Source organism: Ranitomeya variabilis, chromosome 1, assembly GCF_051348905.1.
Source record: "Ranitomeya variabilis isolate aRanVar5 chromosome 1, aRanVar5.hap1, whole genome shotgun sequence".
NCBI classification, from domain to species: Eukaryota; Metazoa; Chordata; class Amphibia; order Anura; family Dendrobatidae; genus Ranitomeya; species Ranitomeya variabilis.
The window spans coordinates 801,907,095-801,932,388 of NC_135232.1; the positions used below are offsets into that span (position 1 = coordinate 801,907,095).

At 43.5% G+C, this 25,294-nt stretch overlaps 1 protein-coding gene and 1 long non-coding RNA gene across 2 annotated transcripts in view; one reads left to right on the forward strand and one right to left on the reverse strand.

The window, feature by feature from the left end:
• LOC143768793 (uncharacterized) overlaps window positions 1-25,294 on the reverse strand; it is a 204,137-nt gene that overhangs the window by 18,328 nt on the left and 160,515 nt on the right. The window lies entirely within an intron of this gene.
• LOC143768892 (uncharacterized) lies at window positions 3,843-24,610 on the forward strand. Its single transcript, XR_013214122.1, has 2 exons — window positions 3,843-3,935; window positions 23,322-24,610. It is a non-coding gene; the product is annotated as an uncharacterized LOC143768892 (long non-coding RNA).

Here is a 25,294-nt window from a genome sequence, read left to right on the forward strand (position 1 = left end):
AGCTAAAGAAAAAAATAGACAAACATCAGAAAGGCACTCTTATTATTTTAGGAGACTTCAACGTTATTCTCAGCAAAAATATGGATACAACAGCTTCTTCCAGAAGTAACATGTTAACTCTCAATAATTGGTTAATGTCTGAACAGTTATTTAACGTTTTTCGTTGCTTGAATTCCACATCAGGGAAATACACCTCTTATTCAAATCTTCATAGATCTTCCTCAAGATTAGATCTCATTCTCACAGATATCTCTTCTATACAAAAATTCTCGGAATGCTCAATCGGAAACATAACCTGGTCGGACCATGCCCCTATATTTTGCAAAATTAGACTGTCGTCCCCAATGAATAATTTTAGAGAATGAAGAGAAAATTCCTTCATCTTAAATTGTCCAGTGTACCAGAAAGAAATAGAGAAGCTAGTGTAGCCTATTTTAAATAAAATACTATACTTAATATTTCTCCAGCCTGCTTGTGGAATGCACACAAAGCAATTATTCATGGAATTCTAATTCAACTTAATGCTATTCAACAAAGAAAGAATAAAGAAAAAAATTCAAGAAATCACAAAAAAATTAATATTGAAGAAAAAAAACAACAAAAAAATCCATCTTCCCATTCCTATAATGCTCTTCTAAAATTCAGAATGGAATTCAAATCCCTTATACTTAAAGAATACATTAAGTTCATAAATATGTCCAGGCAAAACATGTATTACTCTTATAATAAAATGTCTACTTTGAAGTGTTAAGTGTTTTTAATCTCAAGTTAAAAACATTAAAATAGATGACTCAGACATTACTCTTCCTCAATATATTGAAAAACATTTTGGAAATTTTTATTCTTTTTTATTTAACTTGAAAGATGACCCACATTGCCCCCAACCTAAAATAGAAGATAATAAAAATGTTATCGATTGTTAAGCCTAGATCAATCTGATTTTCTTAACCTTCCATTCAATAAAGAAGAAATCATTATAGCAATTTTAAAACTTAAAGATAATAAAGCTCCAGTGACGGATGGATATCCAAATGAATATTATAAAATTTTCCAGAACCAACTACTTTCGCCTTTATTGTCCTCTTTCAATTTTGCAGCTAATTCTAGTTCATCTTCAAAAGAATTATTACATGCCAACATTATAGTCTCCCCAAATCAGATAATAATCCGGAATTGATTCAAAACTACCACCCCATTTCTCTCCTAAATACCTATGTCAAAATTTACGCCAAAATTATATCTGAGAGATTGAAAGTTATTATTCCTATACTAATACACTCCGATCAAATTGGCTTCATGAAAAATAGACAACCTTATGATGGTACTCGAAAGATCATTAATTTTATTTTGGTAATTGAGAGGGGGAAGATTCCATCCATTTTATTATCCAAGGATGCAGAAAAGGCCTTTGACCGTATCAACCGGAATTATATGTTAGCTACACTTGAAAAAATTTGAATTCGAAGGCCCTATACTAAACTCTATTTTAACTTTATATTCAACCCCAAAGGCAAAAGTAATAGTAAATAATCATCAAATATATTCCCATTATCAAACAGAACCCAACAAGGTTCCCCCATTCCCCACTACTCTTAATCTTACAGCCCGTTGCTGAGTTAATCAGAGTAAATAATATTATCAAAGGTATACCAATGAACATGAGACAACACAAAGCGGGGCTTTATGCAGATGACAGCTTTATAACAATTACTGTTCCCATAAATTCTCTCCGAGAGATAACTGAGTTAATGAACAAATTATGTATCATATTACAAAATCTACAAAAAAAAATCTAAAATGATGAGTTTCTATTTGTATTCCAGCTTGAAGCATTCAGTGAGATGTGAATTCCCATATTCCTGGGAAGAATCTAGGATCACATTCTTGGGAATAAAAATCACTAAACTTCTATCTCAAATAATTGAGATTAATTTATAAGTAATTATTAAAGAAATACAGTTCTTACTTGACAGATATAACAAAATCAATACCTTGTGGTTGAGAAGAGTGTCTGTCTACAAGATGATGATTCTACCAAGGTTTTCATATATTTTTAGATGTGTTCCATTAATAATCCCTGATATTTGGATCCAGAAAATACACAAGCAACTTTCAAATTATTTATGGAAGAACAAATCTCCAAGAATTTCTAAGAATCTTCTTTTTAAGGCTAAGGGAAAATGAGGTATCGCCCTAGCTAATATGCAATATGTTTGATATTTAATCAAACATAATTTTGCAGAGGAAATACTGGCTTATGAAAGAAAAAAATAAAAACTGGGTCTTTTTGGAAGAAGATTTCAATAACAACTCTTCTTTAACTTCTCTGATTTGATCTATTTATTGGTTCCTTCTCTCCCACTTCCTACTCACTCAATGGAAAAAACTATAAAAGTTAACCAAACATATTATGTCCAATATTTCTCCAAAGAAAATACCAATAACCATTTTCCAAACTCTTCTCCCAAAATTCCCAATTGGGAAATTTGAAGACTTGGGAATTAAGGATTGCTCTTTTTTACTTATCGGTGTAAATAAGGATACAATAATTAATTTCCAAGCTCTTACAAGTCAACATATTAATCCTGAAGAAGAGCTTCTTAATTTAATAGCACTTAGGAAATGCTTGGGGAACAAATTTAACCTCCCTCTAGCCTAACCATGTGCTATTTCTATTCTTTTAAACAATCCTCAACTGGACCCTATTTGGAACATGAAGAATGCGTATGCTCTCCTTAATTCAATACAGGAAAGATATATATCTTGGTACCGTGTTAGCCAGTAGATAGAAAAATTTTTAGAATTGAGAGTCCTCAGTGGTTGATACCTTTTAATGGCTAACTGAAAAGATGGTAACAAATTGCAAGCTTTCGAGACTACACAGGTCTCTTCATCAGGCATAGACTAATACAAATTCTGAAGAATCACATATTTATGCACAACATAGCACAGAAAAAAAAAACATGGATAAGACAGGTGGCATGAAGCAGAATTACCATGAGTGATAATAAACAGTTATGTCCATAAATGTTGGGCCAGTTCTTAGATAAGGAATGTTTTATTGTCCTCTGATTGGGGTTTGTGTTGTGATGACCCCTCATAGTCTGAGGGGCAAGTTCCTTAGTTGATGTAAAAAGTCTTTTTACATCAACTAAGGAACTTGCCCCTCAGACTATGAGAGGTCATCACAACACAAACCCCAATCAGAGGACAATAAAACATTCCTTATCTAAGAACTGGCCCAACATTTATGGACATAACTGTTTATCACTCATGGTAATTCTGCTTCATGCCACCTGTCTTATCCATGTTTTTTTTTTCTGTGCTATGTTGTGCATAAATATGTGATTCTTCAGAATTTGTATTAGTCTATGCCTGATGAAGAGACCTGTGTAGTCTCGAAAGCTTGCAATTTGTTACCATCTTTTCAGTTAGCCATTAAAAGGTATCAACCACTGAGGACTCTCAATTCTAAACATTTTTCTCCTTAATTCAGACAGTTCATAAAATCAAAACCCATAACTAAATGGGAATCAGATTTAAGTAAAACATATTCTCTTGAAAATTGGCAACGTGCTTTTAAACTTTCATACAAATTCAACGTTATTGTCAATATACATGAAAATTTTATAAGATTATTTCTGGATGGCATCTTACTCTGGTTAGACTATGGACCTGTCCAAAACGAAAACTCTATGGAAAGATATCTCTGATCTTTTACTTAAGATAGGGAAACAAAGAGTGACCATATCTCAACAACTTTTCCTTCTCTCTTTGGACTCCTATTCTCACTCCAGAGAAATTAAACTTATTGCTTTACACATTTTTGCATTATTTTTGCAGTGGCTGGATTAAAGGTGCAACAGTCTGTCTGGATCCCAGAATCTCACTCAGCTTTTATGCACACACATTGATTACAAGAAAACAGGTCACAGGTGAGGATGTTACCTTTAGTAGCCATTCAAACCCATTTGTGTCAACCTCTGTGCATGTTATCAGGCCAAAATCACCAGGGTATGTGAACTTTTGATCAGGGTCATTTGGATGTTTTGGGTTGTCATTATGATTTAAAAAGAGAAAACACAGTAGTTTAACAATAAATGGCTTCACCCAACCACTAACCATGAGTGGAGAAAATATTTTGGTGTTATCATTCATATTGTCAGAAAAAGGGCCAAGAAAGCAAAAATTCTGCAGGGGTATGTAAACTTTTGAGCTCAACTGGATTTGTCTAATGTTTTAGGACTTTCTCTTCCTTTTTCAGTTGGTGAACTGTAAGTTCTGAAATCCTCTCACTATTGGGGAAGCCTGTGTAGTCGTATCTGAGGCCATGTCAGCATTCTATAAAGGATGAAAACTTCTGCAATGTGTAAAAAAGTAGCATGCATTTTTGGGGCATTCACGTAAATCAAATATCAAATTGTTTTAATTTGCAGGGACTTGTGAAGTTCATAAAATTCTACTAGAATTTGATATGCATTAAATTATTATTATTTATTTTTAATGCACAATTATTTCCCAGGTGCTGTACATGTGAAAAGGGTTACATACATATAACATACATAAAATTAAGCAAACTGACATACTGGTACAGAGGTGGAAAGGACCCTGCCCTCATGAGTTTACAATCTACAGTTCAATTTGCTCTTCTGAAGTGGAATCCCCAGTATACTGTATCTTGACATTCTGTGCATTTCTATTCTGCAGCACTGGTCAATTTCCCCTTTGGATATTCTAAGAATTGTGTAGATGAGGTTTTGAAAAAAATACTTCTATTAGTATTCACAATGCTAGAAAGAGAAGATGGAGAGCAGCACTCTAAGGCCAGGGTCACACTACTGTTGAATATGGACGAGTGCTATGCAAGAAAACATCACATAGCACTCAGACCAGTGTTAATCTATGGGGCAGCTCACATTACCGTATTTTTTCTCGGGTATATTCTACGTGCGTGTAAAATAGCAGCATGCTGCGATTTTATGCGTATATCTGCTAACTCTCACCAATGCAAGCCTATGAGTGCGAGAAAACATCGGACACCACATGGACCATGCGAGTGCTGTTTGATGTTTACGCACCGGTGTCCTTTGAAAAGCCGGCAATTCAAATTCATGTTTGGTGTACAGTAAAATGACACTGACAGGTTAGAATAGAATAGATAGAATAGATATATACACATAGAATAGATGGATGTATATATATATATATATATATATATATATATATATATATATATATATACCGTATTTTCCGGCATACAAGATGACTTTTTAACCCCTGAAAATCTTCTTAAAAGTCGGGGGTCGTCTTGTACGCCGGGAATCGCCTTGTACGCCGGGTGTATATGGTGGGTGGGGGGGGGAGTGGTCCTGATGACGACAAGGGGGCGTCTCACAGGAAAGTGAGTATCCCCCATTACCTTATCATAGTGCTGCAGCGTGGGGTCTCTGTGCTGGGAGCGGCGGCTGCTGTGCTGTGGTGCGGCGGCTCCTCTTCTGCAGTGTGGGGCCTCTGGTGCTGTGGGGCGGTGGCGGCGGCGTATCTTCATGCAGTCGGGGCTCCTCCAGCATCTCAAAGCTTGGAAGCCCCGCCGGCAACTCCATCGGTGTAATGCGGTGGCCTCCGGGAAAATGGCCGCTGCTTAGATTCAGATCTCGTGTCCCGAGATTTCGGGACGAGATCTGAATCTGAGCATGCGCAGCCCCCAGCGGCCATTTTCCCGGAGGCCACCGCATCGCACCTATTGAGCTGCCTCCGGGAAAATGGCCGCTGCTCAGATTCAGATCTCGTCTCCCGAGATCTCGGGACGAGATCTGAATCTGAGCAGCGGCCATTTTCCCGGAGGCCACCGCATTGTACCGATGGAGTTGCCGGCGGGGCCTCCAGGCTTTAATGAGATGCCGGAGGAGCCCCGACTGCATAAAGATACGCCGACACCGCCACCCCACAGCACAGAGGCCCCACACTGCAGAAGAGGAGCCGCCGCACCACAGCACAGCAGCCGGCGCTCCCAGCACAGAGACCCCACGCTGCAGCGCTACGATAAGGTAATGGGGGATACTCACTTTACTGTGAGACGCCCCCTCGTTGTCATCAGGATCACTCCCCCCCCCCAAAAGGCACATATTCACCGGTCCTATAAGACGACATACGGTGTATAAGAAGACCCCCGACTTTTAAGAAGATTTTATTTTTTAACTGGTAAAGTTGGGGGGTCGTCTTATACGCCCAGTCGTCTTATACGCCGGAAAATACTGTATATATATAGTGTATATATGTCAGTGACACATATATATGTATGGTATGGTGATCATGTCACTGAAATAGCATGCATGTCTTTCTACTCCATTCAGTCTCAGCAAGCAGCCTGAATGATAATCATGTCACTGAAATAGCCTGCATGTCTTTTTACTCCATTCAATCTCAGCAAGCAGCCTGAATGGTAATCGTCATTCAACTCCTTTGCTAGAATTCATCAGTTACATGGCTCCCAGTACTTACTGCTGTAGCTCCGGGGGGTGGGGGGGGGGGATCTCTGTAGATGTTTATCTCTGCAGAGGTGCTATAGTATAGAGCTGTAATCAGGAAGGCTTCTTTGATCACCTTCTCACACCAGGATATGGTGAGCAGCTGTCCCTAATTTATAACTAACCAGCTCCCATAATCCTGCTCTCCTCTCCCTGCACTGGGGGTCTATAAATTTAGATTCATTTTTAGGGGTGCACGCATGTGTGGGGTCGCACACATTCAGCAAAGCATCGCATTAGATAATCATCAAGTTAAACGGCAGTTATTCCATGGCAGTTAGTCAGGGCAGGAGTCAGGTAACCCACACTCTGCTCTCCCTTCCATCCATGTGCTTTATTCCTATCCTCCTATGTTCCCTTGCAAACCACATCCACCGCCAAATCCCCCCTCCATCACCACTCATATACATCAGCTCCTCTCTCCTTCCCTCTCCCATGTACAGCTCCCATGCACTTCTCACCTTCTTGAAAAACTTCAGCCCATCTCGCCCAGGCACATCGCACAAAAAAACTTCATACACTTCCAAAAACTACTTGCTTTTTATCTTCTTACTCCTACTGATTTCTGGGGACATCTCCCCCTACCCCGGTCCCCCATCCCCCAACCGCTACCCTACCTCATATCAAAACCATACTAACCTTATTAATATTACTTGCGCTCCCTCACCTCTCTCTCTCAATTTTGCCCTTTGGAATCCACGGTCTGTATGTAACAAGCTTCCCTTCCTGCACAACTACTTTCTGAACAACTCTCTGAATCCGTTGGCCCTCACTGAAACCTGGATCCAGGACTCTGACACTGTCTCCCCCGCTGCAATTTCTCATGGTGGCTTACAATTCTCCCATTCCCCGAGACCCACAAACAGGCCTAGTGGTGGAGTCGGCATGCTCCTGTCCCCACAATGCACCTTCCAGGTCATCCCCCCAGTTCCGTCACTCTCATTCCCTTCTTTTGAGGTCCACACCATCAGGCTTTTTCGTCCCCTCTCCTTCAGAGTAGCGGTCATATAGCGGCCCCCAGGCTCGCCCACCCACTTCTTGGACCATTTCTCTGCCTGGCTGCCACACTTTATGTCCTCAGAACTTCCAACCCTTATCCTGGGAGACTTCAACATCCCTATTAACAGCCTCACTGCCACATCTGCGTCTCAGCTTCTATCACTAACCACTTCTCTCGGCCTCTCACAGTTCTCAACCTCTGAAACACACAAGGACGGTAACACCCTTGACTTGGTCTTTGTCCGGCTCTGTTCAATCTCCTACCTAAATAACTCACCGCTTCCCCTCTCTGACCACAACATTCTCTCCTTCACGCTCACAAATCCCCGCCCAGCACACTCCTATCTACCATTCAGTCAGAAATCTACATGCCACTAACCCTCATACACTCTCAGACTCCCTACACTCATCATTGTCCCGAATCTCCTCTTTTTCCTGTCCTGATCTCGCTGTACATCACTTCAATGATACTCTTAGAATCACTGGACCAAGTAGCGCCCCTCACTCTCAGAACCTCCAAACACAGAGTAAAACAGCCCTGGCTCACATTGCAAAACCGATTTCTCCAGCGATGCTCTAGGTGTGCTAAACGCTTATGGTGGAAAACTCGCACACCAGAAGACTTCATACACTTCAATTTTATGTTAAAAACCTATAACTCTGCCCTTCACCTCGCCAAACAGACCTACTACACCACCCTGATCTCCTCACTATCCAACAACCCCAAGAAATTTTTGGACACATTTTACTCCCTCCTCAGGCCAAAAGCACAAGCCCCTATCACAGACATTTGTGCTGATGACCTGGCCTCCCCCTTTATAAAGAAAATAGATAACATCCGTCAGGAAATCCGCTCCCAGCCACTAAGTGCAGTGACTCCCATCCCTCCCTGCATTTTCCCTGGCTCACTCTCCACATTTGATCCCATCACAGAAGAAGTCTCCAAGCTCCTCTCTTCTTCTCATCCGACTACATGCACTACTGACCAAATTCCCTCTCATCTCCTCCAGTCTCTCTCTCCAGTTGTCACAACTCACCTAAGTACAATCTTTAATCTCTCCCTCTCCTCAGGCATTTTCCCCTCGTCCTTCAAACACTCTATCATTACTCCATTACTAATGAAACCCGCCCTCGACCCATCGTGCACAAATATCTACAGACCAGTCTCTAATCTCCCCTTCATCTCTAAACTCTTGGAGCGCCTGATCTACTCCTGCCTTACCCGTTACCTCTCTACTTATTCCCTCTTAGACCCTTCACAGTCCGGCTTCCGCCCCCTACATTCGACAGAATCTGCACTCATCAAAGTGACCAATGACCTTCTGACAGCAAAATGCAATGGTGACCACTCTCTGCTCATTCTTCTCGACCTTTCTGCAGCTTTCAACACTGTTGACCACCCTCTCCTACTCTCTAGGCTCCAGTCACTAGGCATTAAGGACACTGCTCTCTCCTGGTTCTCTTCCTACCTTTCTGACCGCTCCTTCAGTGTTTTGTTTGCTGGCTCCACTTCATCTCCTCTTCCTCTCGCTGTTGGGGTACCTCAGGCTCAGTCCTTGGCCCCCTTCTCTTCTCTCTCTACACAGCCCCAATTGGACAGACCATCAGCAGATTTGGCTTTCAGTACCATCTTTATGCTGATGACACACAACTATACACGTCATCCCCTGACCTTACCCCTGCTGTACTACAGAATGCCACTGACTGTCTGTCTGCAGTCTCCAACATCATGTCTGCTCTCTATCTGAAACTCAACCTCTCCAAAACTGAACTTCTTCTGCTCCCACCATCTACTAAGCTCCCTAAACCTGATATTTCCCTCTCCGTGGGTGGCACCATAATAACACCCCGGCAGCAGGCGCGCTGTCTGGGTGTTATATTTTACTCCAATCTCTCCTTCACACCCCATATACAATCTCTTGCCCGCTCTTGCCGCTTACACCTAAAGAACATCTCTAGAATCCGCCCTTTTCGCACCATGGAAACAACAAAAACCCTCACTGCTGCCCTGATCCACCTGGACTACTGCAATTCTCTATTAATTGGCCTCCCCCTCACTTGACTTTCCCCTCTCCAGTCTATCCTTCATGCAGCAGCCAGGGTTGTCCATGTAGCTAATCGGTATTCAGACATGTCCGCTCTTCACCAGTCATTACACTGGCGGCCCGTTCATTACAGGATACAATTCAAAGTACTTGTTCTCACCCACAAAGCTCTCAGCAGTGCAGCACCCGCTGACATCTCCTCCCTCATTTCTGTCTATCAGCCTAACCGACCGCTGCACTCTGCAAACGACTTTCAACTAATCTCTGCTCTAATCCGTACCTCCAACTCCTGACTCCAAGACTTCTCCCGTGCTGTGCCAATCCTCTGGAATGCTCTACCCCAAAATACTAGGACCATCCACAATTTGCATAGTTTTAGGCGCTCACTCAAAACACATTTGTTCAGAGCGGCCTATCACGTTCCCTAATCAGTCATTTTATGTTTGTGAGTGTAGCCCATTCACTACTTCCATCTATCCCCCATCCCCTGAAGATGGCTGGACCATCTGTCATGGTTCCCAATGGCAAGGGAACGTCAGAGAACATAAATAACAGAACAGCTCTTGGGTGATGGAATCTCGGGCTGACCGTGAGCTAAACCTACCACACAACTAACAGTGGCCGGGTGGCGTACCTACGTTTTATCCCTAGACGCCTAGCGCCAGCCGGAGGACTAACTAACCCTAATAGAGGAAAAGACAGACCTGGCTTACCTCTAGGGAAATTCCCCCAAAAAGGAGACAGAAGCCCCCCACATATATTGACGGTGAGTTCAGAGGAAAAGACATACGCAGTATGAAGGTAGGTTCAGCAAAGCGAGGTCCGCTTACTAGATAGCAAGAAGATACAATAGGGAACTTCACGGTCAGCTGAAAACCCTATTAAAATACCATCCCGAAATTACTTTAAGACTCATGTGTCAACTCATGACACCGGAGTGGCAATTTCGGCCCACAAGAGCTTCCAGCTACAGAAAAATAACACAACTGTGAACTGGAACAAAAATGCAAAACAAACTTAGGACTAAGAGTCCAACTTAGCTGATAGTAGTCTAGAAGCAGGAACATGCAACAGAAAGGCTCTGGTTACATTGATGGCCGGCACTAGAATAACTGAGCAGCAAGGTTAAATAGGATACTCCCATATCCTGATGGAAACAGGTGAACAGAGAAAGTGAAGCACACAAGTCCAGTACCACCAGTGACCACCGGGGGAGCCCAAAAACCAAATTCACAACAGTACCCCCCCCTCAAGGAGGGGGCACCGAACCCTCACAAGAACCACCAGGGCGATCAGGATGAGCCCTATGAAAGGCACGGACCAAATCAGAGGCATGAACATCAGAGGCTGTCACCCAAGAATTATCCTCCTGACCGTAGCCCTTCCACTTGACCAGATACTGAAGTTTCCGTCTGGAAACACGGGAGTCCAAGATCTTCTCCACAACGTACTCCAATTCACCCTCAACCAACACCGGAGCGGGAGGCTCAACGGAAGGCACAACCGGTACCTCATACCTGCGCAATAATGACCGATGGAAGACATTATGGATAGAAAAAGATGCTGGGAGGTCCAATCGAAAGGACACGGGGTTAAGAATCTCCAAAATCTTATACGGGCCGATGAACCGAGGCTTAAACTTAGGAGAAGAAACCCTCATAGGGACAAAACGAGAAGACAACCACACCAAATCCCCAACACGAAGACGAGGACCAACACGACGACGGCGGTTAGCAAAATGCCGAGTCTTCTCCTGGGACAACTCCAAATTGTCTACCACCTGTCCCCAAATCCGATGCAACCTATCCACCACAGTATCCACTCCAGGACAATCCGAAGACTCCACCTGACCGGAAGAAAAACGAGGATGAAACCCCGAATTGCAAAAGAAAGGAGAAACCAAAGTGGCAGAACTAGCCCGATTATTGAGGGCAAACTCCGCCAACGGCAAAAAGGCAACCCAGTCATCCTGATCCGCAGACAAAAAACACCTCAAATAAGTCTCCAAGGTCTGATTAGTTCGCTCAGTCTGGCCATTAGTCTGAGGATGGAACGCAGACGAAAAAGACAAATCAATGCCCATCCTAGCACAGAACGCCCGCCAAAATCTAGACACGAACTGGGTCCCCCTGTCAGAAACGATATTCTCCGGAATACCATGCAAGCGAACCACATTTTGAAAAAACAGAGGAACCAACTCGGATGAGGAAGGCAACTTAGGCAAGGGCACCAAATGAACCATCTTTGAAAAACGGTCACACACCACCCAGATGACAGACATTTTCTGAGAAACAGGGAGATCAGAAATAAAATCCATAGAGATGTGAGTCCAAGGCCTCTTCGGAATAGGCAAAGATAACAACAATCCGCTAGCCCGAGAACAACAAGGTTTGGCCCGAGCACAAACATCACAAGACTGCACAAAAACTCGCACATCTCGAGACAGGGAAGGCCACCAGAAGGACCTAGCCACCAAATCCCTGGTACCAAAGATCCCGGGACAGCCAACACAGAAGCCAACACAGAAGAATGAACCTCCGAGATGACTCTACTGGTCCAATCATCAGGAACAAACAGTCTACCAGGCGGGCAACGATCAGGTCTATCCGCCTGAAACTCCTGCAAAGCCCGTCGCAGGTCTGGGGAAACAGCAGATAATATCACCCCATCCTTAAGGATACCTGTAGGTTCAGAATCACCAGGGGAATCAGGCTCAAAACTCCTAGAAAGGGCATCCGCCTTCACATTTTTAGAACCTGGTAAGTATGAGACCACAAAATTAAACCGAGAGAAAAACAACGACCAGCGCGCCTGTCTAGGATTCAGGCGCCTGGCAGACTCAAGATAAATCAAATTCTTGTGATCGGTCAATACCACCACCTGATGTCTAGCCCCCTCAAGCCAATGACGCCACTCCTCAAAAGCCCACTTCATAGCCAAAAGCTCCCGATTACCAATATCATAATTTCGCTCGGCGGGCGAAAATTTTCGAGAAAAGAACGCACAAGGTCTCATCACGGAGCAGTCGGGACTTTTCTGCGACAAGACCGCCCCAGCTCCGATCTCGGAAGCATCGACCTCAACCTGAAAAGGAAGAGTAACATCAGGCTGACGCAACACAGGGGCGGAAGAAAAGCGGCGCTTAAGCTCCCGAAAGGCCTCCACAGCAGCAGGGGACCAATCAGCAACATCAGCACCCTTTTTGGTCAAATCAGTCAAAGGTTTAGCAACATCAGAAAAACCAGTTATAAATCGACGATAAAAATTAGCAAAGCCCAAAAATTTCTGAAGGCTCTTAAGAGAAGAAGGTTGCGTCCAATCACAAATAGCCCGAACCTTAACAGGATCCATCTCAATGGAAGAGGGGGAAAAAATGTACCCCAAAAAAGAAATCTTTTGAACCCCAAAAATACACTTAGAACCCTTCACACACAAGGAATTAGCCCGCAAAACCTGAAAAACCCTCCTGACCTGTTGGACATGAGAATCCCAGTCATCCGAAAAAATCAAAATATCATCCAGATACACGATCATAAATTTATCCAAATATTCACGGAAAATGTCATGCATAAAGGACTGAAAGACTGAAGGGGCATTTGAAAGACCAAAAGGCATTACTAAATACTCAAAATGGCCCTCGGGCGTATTAAATGCGGTTTTCCACTCATCCCCCTGCTTAATTCGCACCAAATTATACGCCCCATGGAGATCAATCTTAGAGAACCACTTAGCCCCTTTTATTCGAGCAAACAAATCAGTCAGCAGTGGCAGAGGATACTGATATTTGACTGTAATTTTATTCAAGAGTCGATAATCAATACACGGCCTCAAAGAGCCATCTTTTTTAGATACAAAGAAAAAAACGGCTCCTAAGGGAGATGAAGAAGGACGAATATGTCCCTTTTCCAGGGACTCCTTAATATATTCTTGCATAGCAGCATGTTCAGGTACAGATAGATTAAATAAACGACCCTTTGGAAATTTACTGCCCGGAATCAGATCTATGGTACAATCGCAATCTCTGTGAGGAGGTAGTGAACCAAGCTTAGGCTCCTCAAAAACATCACGATAATCAGATAAAAATTCCGGAATCTCAGAGGGAATAGATGACGAAATGGAAACCAAAGGTACGTCCCCATGAGCCCCCTGACATCCCCAGCTTAACACAGACATTGCTTTCCAGTCAAGGACTGGGTTATGAGATTGTAACCATGGTAATCCGAGCACCAAAACGTCATGTAGATTGTACAACACAAGGAAGCGAATCATCTCCTGATGGTCTGGATTCATACGCATAGTCACTTGTGTCCAGTATTGTGGTTTATTACTAGCCAATGGTGTAGAGTCAATACCCTTCAGAGGTATAGGAACTTCCAGAGGCTCTAGATCAAACCCACAGCGCCTGGCAAAGGACCAATCCATAAGACTCAAAGCGGCGCCAGAGTCGACATAGGCATCCGCGGTAATTGACGATAATGAACAAATCAAGGTCACAGACAGAATAAACTTAGACTGTAAAGTGCCAATTGAAATAGACTTATCAACCTTTTTTGTACGTTTAGAGCATGCTGATATAACATGAGTTGAATCACCACAATAGAAGCACAACCCATTTTTTCGCCTAAAATTCTGCCGTTCGCTTCTGGACAGAATTCTATCACATTGCATATTTTCTGGAGCCTTCTCAGAAGACACCGCCAAATGGTGCACAGGTTTGCGCTCCCGCAATCAATCTGAATAGCCATTGTCATGGACTCATTCAGACCTGTAGGTGCAGGGAACCCCACCATAACATCTTTAATGGCATCAGAGAGACCCTCTCTGAAATTCGCCGCCAGGGCGCACTCATTCCACTGAGTAAGCACAGACCATTTACGAAATTTTTGGCAGTATATTTCAGCTTCATCTTGCCCTTGAGATAGGGCCATCAAGGCTTTTTCAGCCTGAATCTCTAAGTTAGGTTCCTCATAAAGCAACCCCAAAGCCAGAAAAAACGCATCCACATTGAGCAACGCAGGATCCCCGGGTGCCAATGCAAATGCCCAGTCTTGAGGGTCACCCCGCAGCAAGGAAATTACTATCCTAACCTGCTGTGCGGGATCTCCAGCGGAGCGAGATCTCAGGGAAAGAAATAATTTACAATTATTTTTGAAATTCAGGAAACGAGATCTATCCCTGGAGAAAAATTCTGGTATAGGAATTCTAGGTTCAGATATAGGAGCATGAATAACAAAATCCTGTAAATTTTGAACCTTCGTAGCAAGATTATTCAAACCTGTAGCCAAACTCTGAGGATCCATTTTAATCAGGTGAGATCAGAGCCATTCAAGGATTAGAAGGAGAGAGAGAGACAAAGGCTGCAATTAGAGCAGAAATGCAACTAAGTCAACTATAGAGCAAGCTCAGAGGAAAAAAAATAAAAAATAAAAATCTGCAGACTTCTTTTTCTCTCCTTTCTTCTGCCAACGGTTTTAACACTGGGCCGGCCATACTGTCATGGTTCCCAATGGCAAGGGAACGTCAGAGAACATAAATAACAGAACAGCTCTTGGGTGATGGAATCTCGGGCTGACCGTGAGCTAAACCTACCACACAACTAACAGTGGCCGGGTGGCGTACCTACGTTTTATCCCTAGACGCCTAGCGCCAGCCGGAGGACTAACTAACCCTAATAGAGGAAAAGACAGACCTGGCTTACCTCTAGGGAAATTCCCCCAAAAAGGAGACAGAAGCCCCCACATATATTGACGGTGAGTTCAGAGGAAAAGACATACGCAGTATGAAGGTAGGTTCAGCAAAGCGAGGTCCGCTTACTAGATAGCAAGAAGATACAATAGGGAACTTCACGGTCAGCTGAAAACCCTATTAAAATACCATCCCGAAATTACTTTAAGACTCATGTGTCAACTCATGACACCGGAGTGGCAATTTCGGCCCACAAGAGCTTCCAGCTACAGAAAAATAACACAACTGTGAACTGGAACAAAAATGCAAAACAAACTTAGGACTAAGAGTCCAACTTAGCTGATAGTAGTCTATAAGCAGGAACATGCAACAGAAAGGCTCTGGTTACATTGATGGCCGGCACTAGAATAACTGAGCAGCAAGGTTAAATAGGATACTCCCATATCCTGATGGAAACAGGTGAACAGAGAAAGTGAAGCACACAAGTCCAGTACCACCAGTGACCACCGGGGGAGCCCAAAAACCAAATTCACAACAACCATCATTGTAAATGCATCATTGTAAATACACACCTGTAGTTTGTATCTCCCCCACCTCATTGTAGATTGTAAGCTCTCACGAGCAGGGTCGTCTTATTTTGCTTTAATTATTGTATTGTTAACATTGTTACTTATGACTGTTATGTTCAAAATTGTTAAACTGTAAAGCTCTGTGGAATATGTTGGCGCTATATAAATAAAGATTATTATTATTATTATTATTATTATTATTATTATTAAACTGCATAGAGAGATAGATACAAGAAAAGAAGGCAAATTGTTGCGTACAGTATAATCACAGAGTGACAAGTTAGAATAGCATAGATAGAATAGATATATATACATAGAATAGATATATATATGTATTTATATTACATAGAGAGATAGATACAAGAAAAGACGTTAAATCATCTGCCGTGTTCTGTAAAGTCACTGCAGGAGCCGACAGGATAGAAGACATGGATTACATACAGTAAATACAAATAGAATAGGTAGATATATAGATGTCTGTGAGAAATACAATTAGTACAGTGTGTGTGCAAATTACTGTACATGTATTTATTTAATAAAAGGACTTTTTTCTGGGTGTCTGTGGTTTCTTACAATGTGACTATGGAGTTAGTAATAGGGGCGTCTATTGACACCTCTCCATTTCTAACCTCGGGGCTTGATGTCATCTGACAGTGACATCAACCCCCCCAACTATTACCCCACTTGCCACCCCTACAGGGCAAGTGGGAAGAGCGAGACTAAGTGTCAGAATTGGCACATCTCAGAGATGCGCCTTTTCCGGGGCGGCAGAGAGCTGATGTTTTTAGCCTTGGGGGGCAGTCTCCATGGCCCCTTCCTAGGCTATTAATATCAGCCTGCAGCTGTCTGCATAGCCTTTGCTGGTTATTAATTATAGGGGGACCACACATCATTTTTGGGGGTCACCCATTTTAATATCCAGTAAAGGCTAAGTATACAGTTGTGAGCTGATATTAATAGCCTGGGAAGCTCCATGGGTATTACCCCCTTCCCAGGCTATAAACATCTGCCCCCAGTTGTCAGCTTTCCCTCTGCTGGTTATGAAAATTGCGCGCGAGCCCACACCATTTTTTTCAGAAAAATAATCTATTAATTAAATATATGTACAGTAATTTGCACACACACTGTACTAATTGTATTTGTCACTGACATCTATATATCTACCTATTCTATTTGTATTTACTGTATGTAATCCATCTCTTTATACATTTTACAAAACACGGAATTACCGGCTGTTTTCTATCTACTGTATCTCTCTGTGCAATATACATACATATATATGTGTGTGTCACTGACATGTGTATATGCAGTATATACATCTATTCTATGTGCATATATCTGTTCTATCTATTCTATCTTGTCACTCTGTGATTATACTGTATGCGGCAGATCATTTGCCGCCTTTTAATCTATCTTACATATATATGTGTGTTTTCACGAATATTTCCTTTGATAATGATATGTAAATGACAGAGAATTGCTGTATGTAAAAGCTCATGTTAAAATCGCATTGCAATCAGATAGCAATCTCACTGCATATGGATATCATATGGGTACATACTGTAGGTGTGAGAAAATAGCATCATCGCATTGCAAACGCATTACACATGGATGACCATATGGAGAACCCTTGTGCAACTCTTGGCAGGGAGACTTGGACCCATTTTCCATACGGTAAGTGTGACCCCCGGCCTAAGAAATATTCTACAAAGGGTTTAAGGCTTAGGGTGCAGACAAACAGCTGTATTACTCGCGCGAGGATCACATAGCAATCCTCGGACTGGCCTTCGGCTCTCCTGACCTGAGAGTGACTGCATAGAAATACATGCTGTCATGCTCAGGTCAGGAGAGCCGACGGCCAGTCCAAGAATTGCGATGCATTCCTCAAACGAGTAATACGGCTGTCTGTCTGCACCCTAAGGCTTAAACCTTTAAAAAAGTGGAAAAACATTGGATGGGTGGACCTAAGGTCAATAGGTCTTAATAGTGAGATAGAACTGTTTGCCTTTAATAACAAAATTATAAAAAAATGAAAGATTGAATTCTGAGATGAGGTACTTGCCTATATAAGCACTGCCAAGGATTGCAGGTGTAAGCCCTGATGAAGGTGGTCGTAACCGCAGAAATGCGTTTGATAATCAAACACTTTGTTTCCTAAAGAGAGTCCGCACTGCATTAGTGATGTTACATGCCTCCAAGATGGCAGCTTTTGTGAACAGGTGTTGATATAGCAGTAACCGGCCAGCACAATACCAGCACAGTTCTTTTTGTTAACACCACGTGAATCCAGGCACACAGGATTTCGGTGCAAACACAGTGCGAGTTCTTACAGCCAGGGGCATATTTGCCACTAGGCACTTGAGGGCATGTGCCTAGGGAGCCAGGATGCGGTGCCTCTCGCCCAACCACCCACCTCCCCACCTTTTTGAAGACATCATACTCGCCCTCCACCAGCGGTGCCTCAACTCTGATGGTCTCAGTGCCGGCAGCTGTTCCTGTGCTCATCGGTTACGTGGTACCACTCATTAAGGTGATGAATATGAACATGTCTCCACTCCCATAGGCGTGGAGCACATATTCATTACTTTAATGAGCAGTACCACGTGACAGCTCACACAGGAAGAAGATGCCGGCGCCTGGACAACAGAGAGAGATGCAGGGATTGCATGAGGACTCGGAGGGTGAGCCCAGCCAGAGGCGCATCTAGGGGGGCACAGCTGGCAAAGGGCACAGCGATCAGCAGTGTCTTCCCCCGGCGGCAGCATCCTGCTGCCCCCGGACTGAGAGTCAGCTGTTTTCTGTGCCGACTGTCAAGCTGACAGCCTGCACAGAGAAGCTGCAGTGCACCGGCTCTGTCCTGCTTCCTGCCACTGGATGACATCATCATTCAGCGGCGGCTGTGCCAGAGAGAGGACGATGACAGAGATGCTGCGGCAGAGTGGTGCATGTGTTGTGTGTGTGTAGTGCTGCAGGGGAATGTGCAGAGAGGTAAATGGTGTTGTGTCTGAGTAGGGGGAGGAGAGGACAATGATGGGGCTGATGGGGAGAAGGCAATGATGGGGTGATCAGGATGGTGGGGAAAGAGGAAATGATGGAAGTGGTGGAATGGGCAAGGATGGGGATGATGGGGGAGGAGGAAATTATGGATGTGGTGGAAAGGACAATAATGGGGTGGTGGGGGGAGAAGGAAATGATGGAGATGGTGGAATGGGCAATGATGGGGGTGGGGGACGGAGAAGGCAATGATGGAGGTGGTGGAATAGGCAATGATTGTGGTGGGGGAGAATGCAATGGAGGTGGTGGGGAGAAGGAAATGATGGAGGTGGTGGAATGGGCAATGATGGTGGTGGTAGAAAGGACAATGATGGTGGTTGTGGAAAGGGCAATAAAGGGGATGGTGGGTAGAAGGAAATGATGGAGGTGGGGAAAAGGCAATGATGGTGGTAGTAGAAAAGACAATGATGGGAGTGGTGGGGAAGGAAGCAATGATAGGGTGGTGGAGGTGAAGGCTGTGATGGAGGTGGTGGAAAGTGCAATGATGGGGTGGCAGGGGAGAAAGCAATGATGGAGGTGGTGGAAAGGACAATGATGGGCTGATGGGGGAAAAAGCAATGATAGTGGTGGTGGAGAAAGCAATTATGGCGGTGGTGGAAAGGGCAATAATGGGGGTGGTGGGGGAGGAGGGTGATGATGGTGGTGGAATGGGCAATGAAGGGAGTGGTGGTGGAATGGGCAATGATGGAAGTGGTGGGGGAAAATACAATGATGGCATGGTGGGGGAGGAGGAAATGATGAGGTGGTGGAATGGGCAATGAAATGGGGTGGTGGGGGAGAAAGCAATGATAGTGGTGGAGAAGGCAATGATTGAGGTCTTGAAGAGGCAATGATGGGGTGGGGTAGAGGACAATAGTGGGATGCGGGGGGAGGAGCACAATGAGGGGTGTTGGGGATTGGGATGGGAGGAAGGCAGACTTATAATGGACTTAGGAACAGGGGAAGTGGAGGAAGACATTATTATCACTTATGTCTAGCACAGTCCCTTCATATAGAGTGGACATTCCAATTAAGTATAACACAATCCCTTAGTATATAGTGTACTCACTTATTATATATAGCACAGTCCCTTAGTATATAGTGTACTCACTTATTCTGTATAACACCATCATTAATTACATAGTTTCCTCTTTTATTATGTATAACATCGTCCCTTATTACATACCATCCTCTCTAGTTATATATGGTGACATCCCTTATTATATAGCTTCCTCTGCTGTTATGTACAGTACTGTCTCTTACATAGTGTATTCTTGATAATTTTGTTATTCACAGCACCTTCTTTTATTACATAGTCCCCTCTCTATTTAGATATAAAATGACTGCTGATGGAGGAGTTGGTGACCAGTCGACCAGTCCATCAGCTCCTCCATTAGAAAAGAAGCTTTCCCATGCTCCATCAGCTATCATTGCATTATACAGCTAACAAGAGAGGAAGGTATGTAATAAAAAACAGGGCTCTATATAATCCAATATGTAAGAGACAGTACTGTACATAACAAGATAGGGCACTGTACAATAAGAGACGGCAATATACATAATAAAGGAGATTATGTAATATATACACATGTACTGTATGTGGGTGTGGCTATATATATATATAGCTTTGTCGCCATAAAATGAGGGGGGCCCAGGCACATTTCTTGCACAGGGGCCCCAAGCTGTCAGTGTCAACCCCTGCCCAGGGATTAATTGTACTCGCATCTTACAGAAGTGAGTATAATTGAGGCTCTGACTGCTGGGTCAGAGGGACGCGAGCAGCGTGATCAGATCATGTGATCACACTGCTGACGTCACTCACTCGCACTGCAGAGGCGAACACTGGTGGTAAGTGCTTCAGTGGAGCTGTAGACACGAAAGATTAAGTGCACGGGGGACAATTTGAGTGGGGATGGGGGGATTTATTATGTGTGGGGAGAATTTGAGTGGGCATGGGGGATTTATTATGTGTGGGGACAATTTGAGTAAGGATAGGGGGATTCATTATGTGTTGGGAGAATTTGAGTGGAGATAGGGGATTTATTATGTGTGGGGAGAATTGGAATGGGGATGGGGTGGTTAATGTGTGTGGGGAGAATTGGAGTGGGGATGGGGGTGTTTAATGTGTGGGGTGAGATTTGGAATGGAGATGGGGTTATTTATTGTGTGTGGGGAGATTTGTGGTGGGGATGGGGGGATTTAATGTGTGGGGGAGATTTGAGGACACAAAATGAAGAGCAAATGGGGAAATGGGGGGCATATATGAGGAAACAGTACCGGGGAATGGGGGGCATGTATGAGGAAACAGTACGGGGGATGAGGAAATGTATGAGGAAACAGTACTGGGGAATGGGGGGCGTTTACAAGGAAACAGTATGGGGGAATAAGGGCAAGTATGAGGAAACAGTACTGGGGAATGGGGGGAGATTCCACGCCATATCTTTCGGGATAACCTTACAAGGGAGGAGAGGGGGCGTCTGCATGTCCTACAGAATCTGTCTGATGTTGTATTCAAACCTGCGGATAAGGGGGTAATGTGGTGATTTGGCCAAAAACCCTTTATGAAAGGGAAGCATATCGCCAATTAAATAATCATACGTGTTATAAAAATGCACGTTTAACCCCTTATCCGCATACTCTCGACAACTAAATGACATGATTAAGAGTGAGAAAGAGGTAGGGACAATTACTAATGAACTAGCTTCTGCCCTTATCATGACAGACCCCACAATCCCCACATTCTACCTGTTACCTAAGATTCAGGACATGCAGACGCCTCCCGGCCGCCCAATAATTTCAGGAAAGGGTAACTATCTTGAAAAGGTCAGTTGCTGGATTGACTCAAAATTGCAGCCTCTAGTGGAAGGACTCCCTTCATTTTTGAAGGATACGGGTGATCTATTGAGGAGAGTTGATGGGATACATCTGGAGAATGATGAGATGATGAGATACTGGTGACGGCGGACATAGAATCGCTGTACACCAGCATAAGGTATCAGGATGGTCTACGGGCCATTGAGTTTTTCTTGGGCACATCGAATTTACCTAGTGATATGAAGAATTTTGTTTAAAAATTATTGGAATTTGCACTTATGCATAATTTCTTTGTGTTCAAGGGGTCCTTCTTCTTACAGCTCCAGAGAACAGCTATGGGGGCTTCTTTTGCCCTGGCTTATTCCAACCTGTTCCTGGGGCTGTGGGAGAGGGACCTCTCCCTGCCGGATCATCCGTCGTCAATGGGCTGCGTCCTTTCCTGGACGCGGTACATTGATGACATTCTGATGATCTGGCAGGGATCAATAGAAAGTCTGCAGAACTTCATGTTATCCCTAAACAACAATGATCGTAATATATTTTTGACCTATAAATATGATAGAGATATGATCGAATTCTTGGATATTACCCTGAAACAGGACACTCATGGTGAACTGCAGACTGTTTTTTTATCGAAAACCCACATCAACGAACACTTTGTTGCATGCCTCCTCCTCTCATCCTGGCCACATTATTCAGGCTATCCCCACTGGTCAATTTCTTTGTCTTCGTAGGCTATGCTCAACTGAAGAGGATTATTTGATGCGGGCTGAGAACTTGAAGAAAAGATTAGTTGAACGCAGCTACAGTAACCGCAGGATTAAAAAAGCATCTAATAGGCCCAAATATACATCTGGCCACTCATTATTATATGACAATAAAACTAATCAAGATCGTGACATTGTTAGGTTTGTAACCAACTACCACTCCCAGTTCCCACTTATGAAAAAGATTTGGGAAAAATCCTGGCATGTGCTTAGGACCGACCCCATTAATGCACGCTATCTTCCAGAGAGGGCTGGTATCGCTGTCAGATGCTCCAGGAATTTGAGGGACATGTTGGTCCACAGTCACTACACAGGTGAAATGGTGACTACATTTTATATTTAGCGGTGGTGAACAATGGATGTAGTCCATGTGGCCGTTGCGTTGCTTGCCCTAACATAGAACGTAGTAGGGTCTTCTCTAATTCAGATGGATCCCGACAATTTACAATAAGAAAAAAGATAACTTGTATTAGTAGAAATGTCATCTACTACGCGGTGTGTCCGTGTAATAAAATTTACATCGGGATGACTACGCGACAACTAAAAGTGCGCACCAGGGAGCATGTGTTGAGCATCAACGCAGCGGCCGATGTGGAAGATATATCCTTAACATTGCCCCGCCATTTTAAGAGGTTCCATGGAAGTGATGCCACCCTCCTTAGGGTTAGGGGTATAGACATGCTAGATGTGGGTACCTTTCAACGTCTTGCCCGTATGGAGTCCAAATGGATTTGGACTCTGAATACGGTCCATCCAGTGGGACTTAATGATAGCATTAGCTATGCCCCATTTTTGTGATCACTGATATTCTGCTGAGTTCTGTAGTTGTATCTGAGAGGGTGTTGTATTGTTTTTAATTGTGTACATTTTTATTTGTTTTAGTCTTGCACTAATTCATTGACTCCGGAAGAGTGGTAATATGATTGTGGCCGCCCTCGCACTACTTGGCTCTCTACACTTCCTTCTATCAAGAATTTCCACATTGATATTTGATTGGACTTACCCGGCATGGAAGAATGTTACTGTGTTGTACCAAGAAAATATGATGACTATCACTATGTAATAATGTGTAGTTACAGTTATAGACTTGAATTTATCAATTACTTGTCCGCAGCTTTGCTAAGATATGATTGCGAAATTCTGTGCCTTTATTTCTGTCATAATGTATCTGAGCTATCTCTTAGGGTATTCATGTGGTGCACCGCTGTGATACATTAGTATTTTATAAGCCGTAATAATATATAATATATGGTCTTCGTATTTATATCGATATTGAGGATTAGTATAATAATAATTTTTTTATGCCATTGTAGGGTATGTTTGCCGCATGAATCTGCCCCATTATGATTTTTTAGGTGAATATCGTACAGACTATCCGTAATCTGATGCGGCAATTTACTGTATATACACATACCCATAATATTGTTTGAGTGCCAATGTGACATTCCCTCCTGTGTGGATATTATTATGTTTATAGTATAGAGGCAATTGCTTTCCCATGTATACCTTATCCGGGTCTGTGTGCGTTCTCCTTTCCACTGCACCTGCGTGCTTCCCTACCTAGGTCGGGTGGCTTGGGATCACGTGGGGCCCCCGTGGTCTCTCTCCTCCTGCCGTTTGGCTGGGACGCTCGCCGGCGTCATGGTGGTCATGACAGCACGCTACAGGTTCCGGGGCAGCTACAGGATACACTTCCGGGGTCATACCTTTTTAAACTCACTTGCATCGTCTAGTTTAATGCCCCCTGATCAAGGTTGTTTTTCTGAAACGCGCGTTGTGGCGGAGGCGCGTCCCAGGAGATCCTGTCTGCATTGCGGTGGGTAAATAGCAGCTTATACTGCACAATTCATTGATCAATTGTTTGGCTACTGGCGCCATGATAGCGATGGGTGGTATTTGCTAGCTATAGGTACTTTGGCAGCACTGACAGTGTTGCAATATATGCCATCTGTTAGTTGCAGTAATAGCTATGAGTACTACCTCTCCTTATTTAGTTGTAATATCTGAATAGTCATTGGAGATCATTATATGCATGTGAAATAAGATCCCTGGGTACAAAACCTCCTGCTGTTTTGCACAATATCCTTTTAAATATAACTCTGTATTGTCATCTCCGTTCACCTTGTGTCTAAATGATTTTAATAATAAAGTTGTTACAGTTTGATACTTTATTAGACCTAGTATCATCTCTTTTTCTTGTGGTGGTGTTATAAATATAATGATGGGTCCAAAGGTCCTTTGATATACAGGTACAATTTAATAAGTATATGTACCATGCAGAAATTCCATATAAGTTGTTACGGAATGGGGGGCATGTATGAGGAAACAGAATGGGGGGCATATATGAGGAAACAGTAGGGGGATGGGTGCAGACAGTATGGGAAGCGAATGGGGGAATGTATGCTGACACAGTATAAGTAGCTATGTGAAAAATGTATGTGGACAGAGAACGGGGAGTGAGGATGATGGGATGTGTGGAGACACAGTATGGGGAGTCAGATGAGTAGGCAGTATAGAAAGTGAGGAGGTAAATATATGAGGAGACAGTATGGTGAGCAGGGGGATGTGAGAGGAGACAGTATGAGGAGGGAGGGGAGTAGTGTGAGGAGACAGTATTGGTTGAGAAAAGCGAGTGGGCACAGAATAGAAACTGAGTAGTGGGGGCATAGCATGGAGAGACAGTGTAAGTGCACAGCCAGGAGAGGACAGTATACCAAGGAGGGGGAGTGTGATGAGAGTAGAGTATAAATACTAGGCCCTATAGGGGGGACACAGTATGAGAGGACAGTGTGAAGAGGGGGCTGGTATGGAAAGGAGAGGTCAGTGTAAAGAGCATGTACCATAAGAGGGACAGG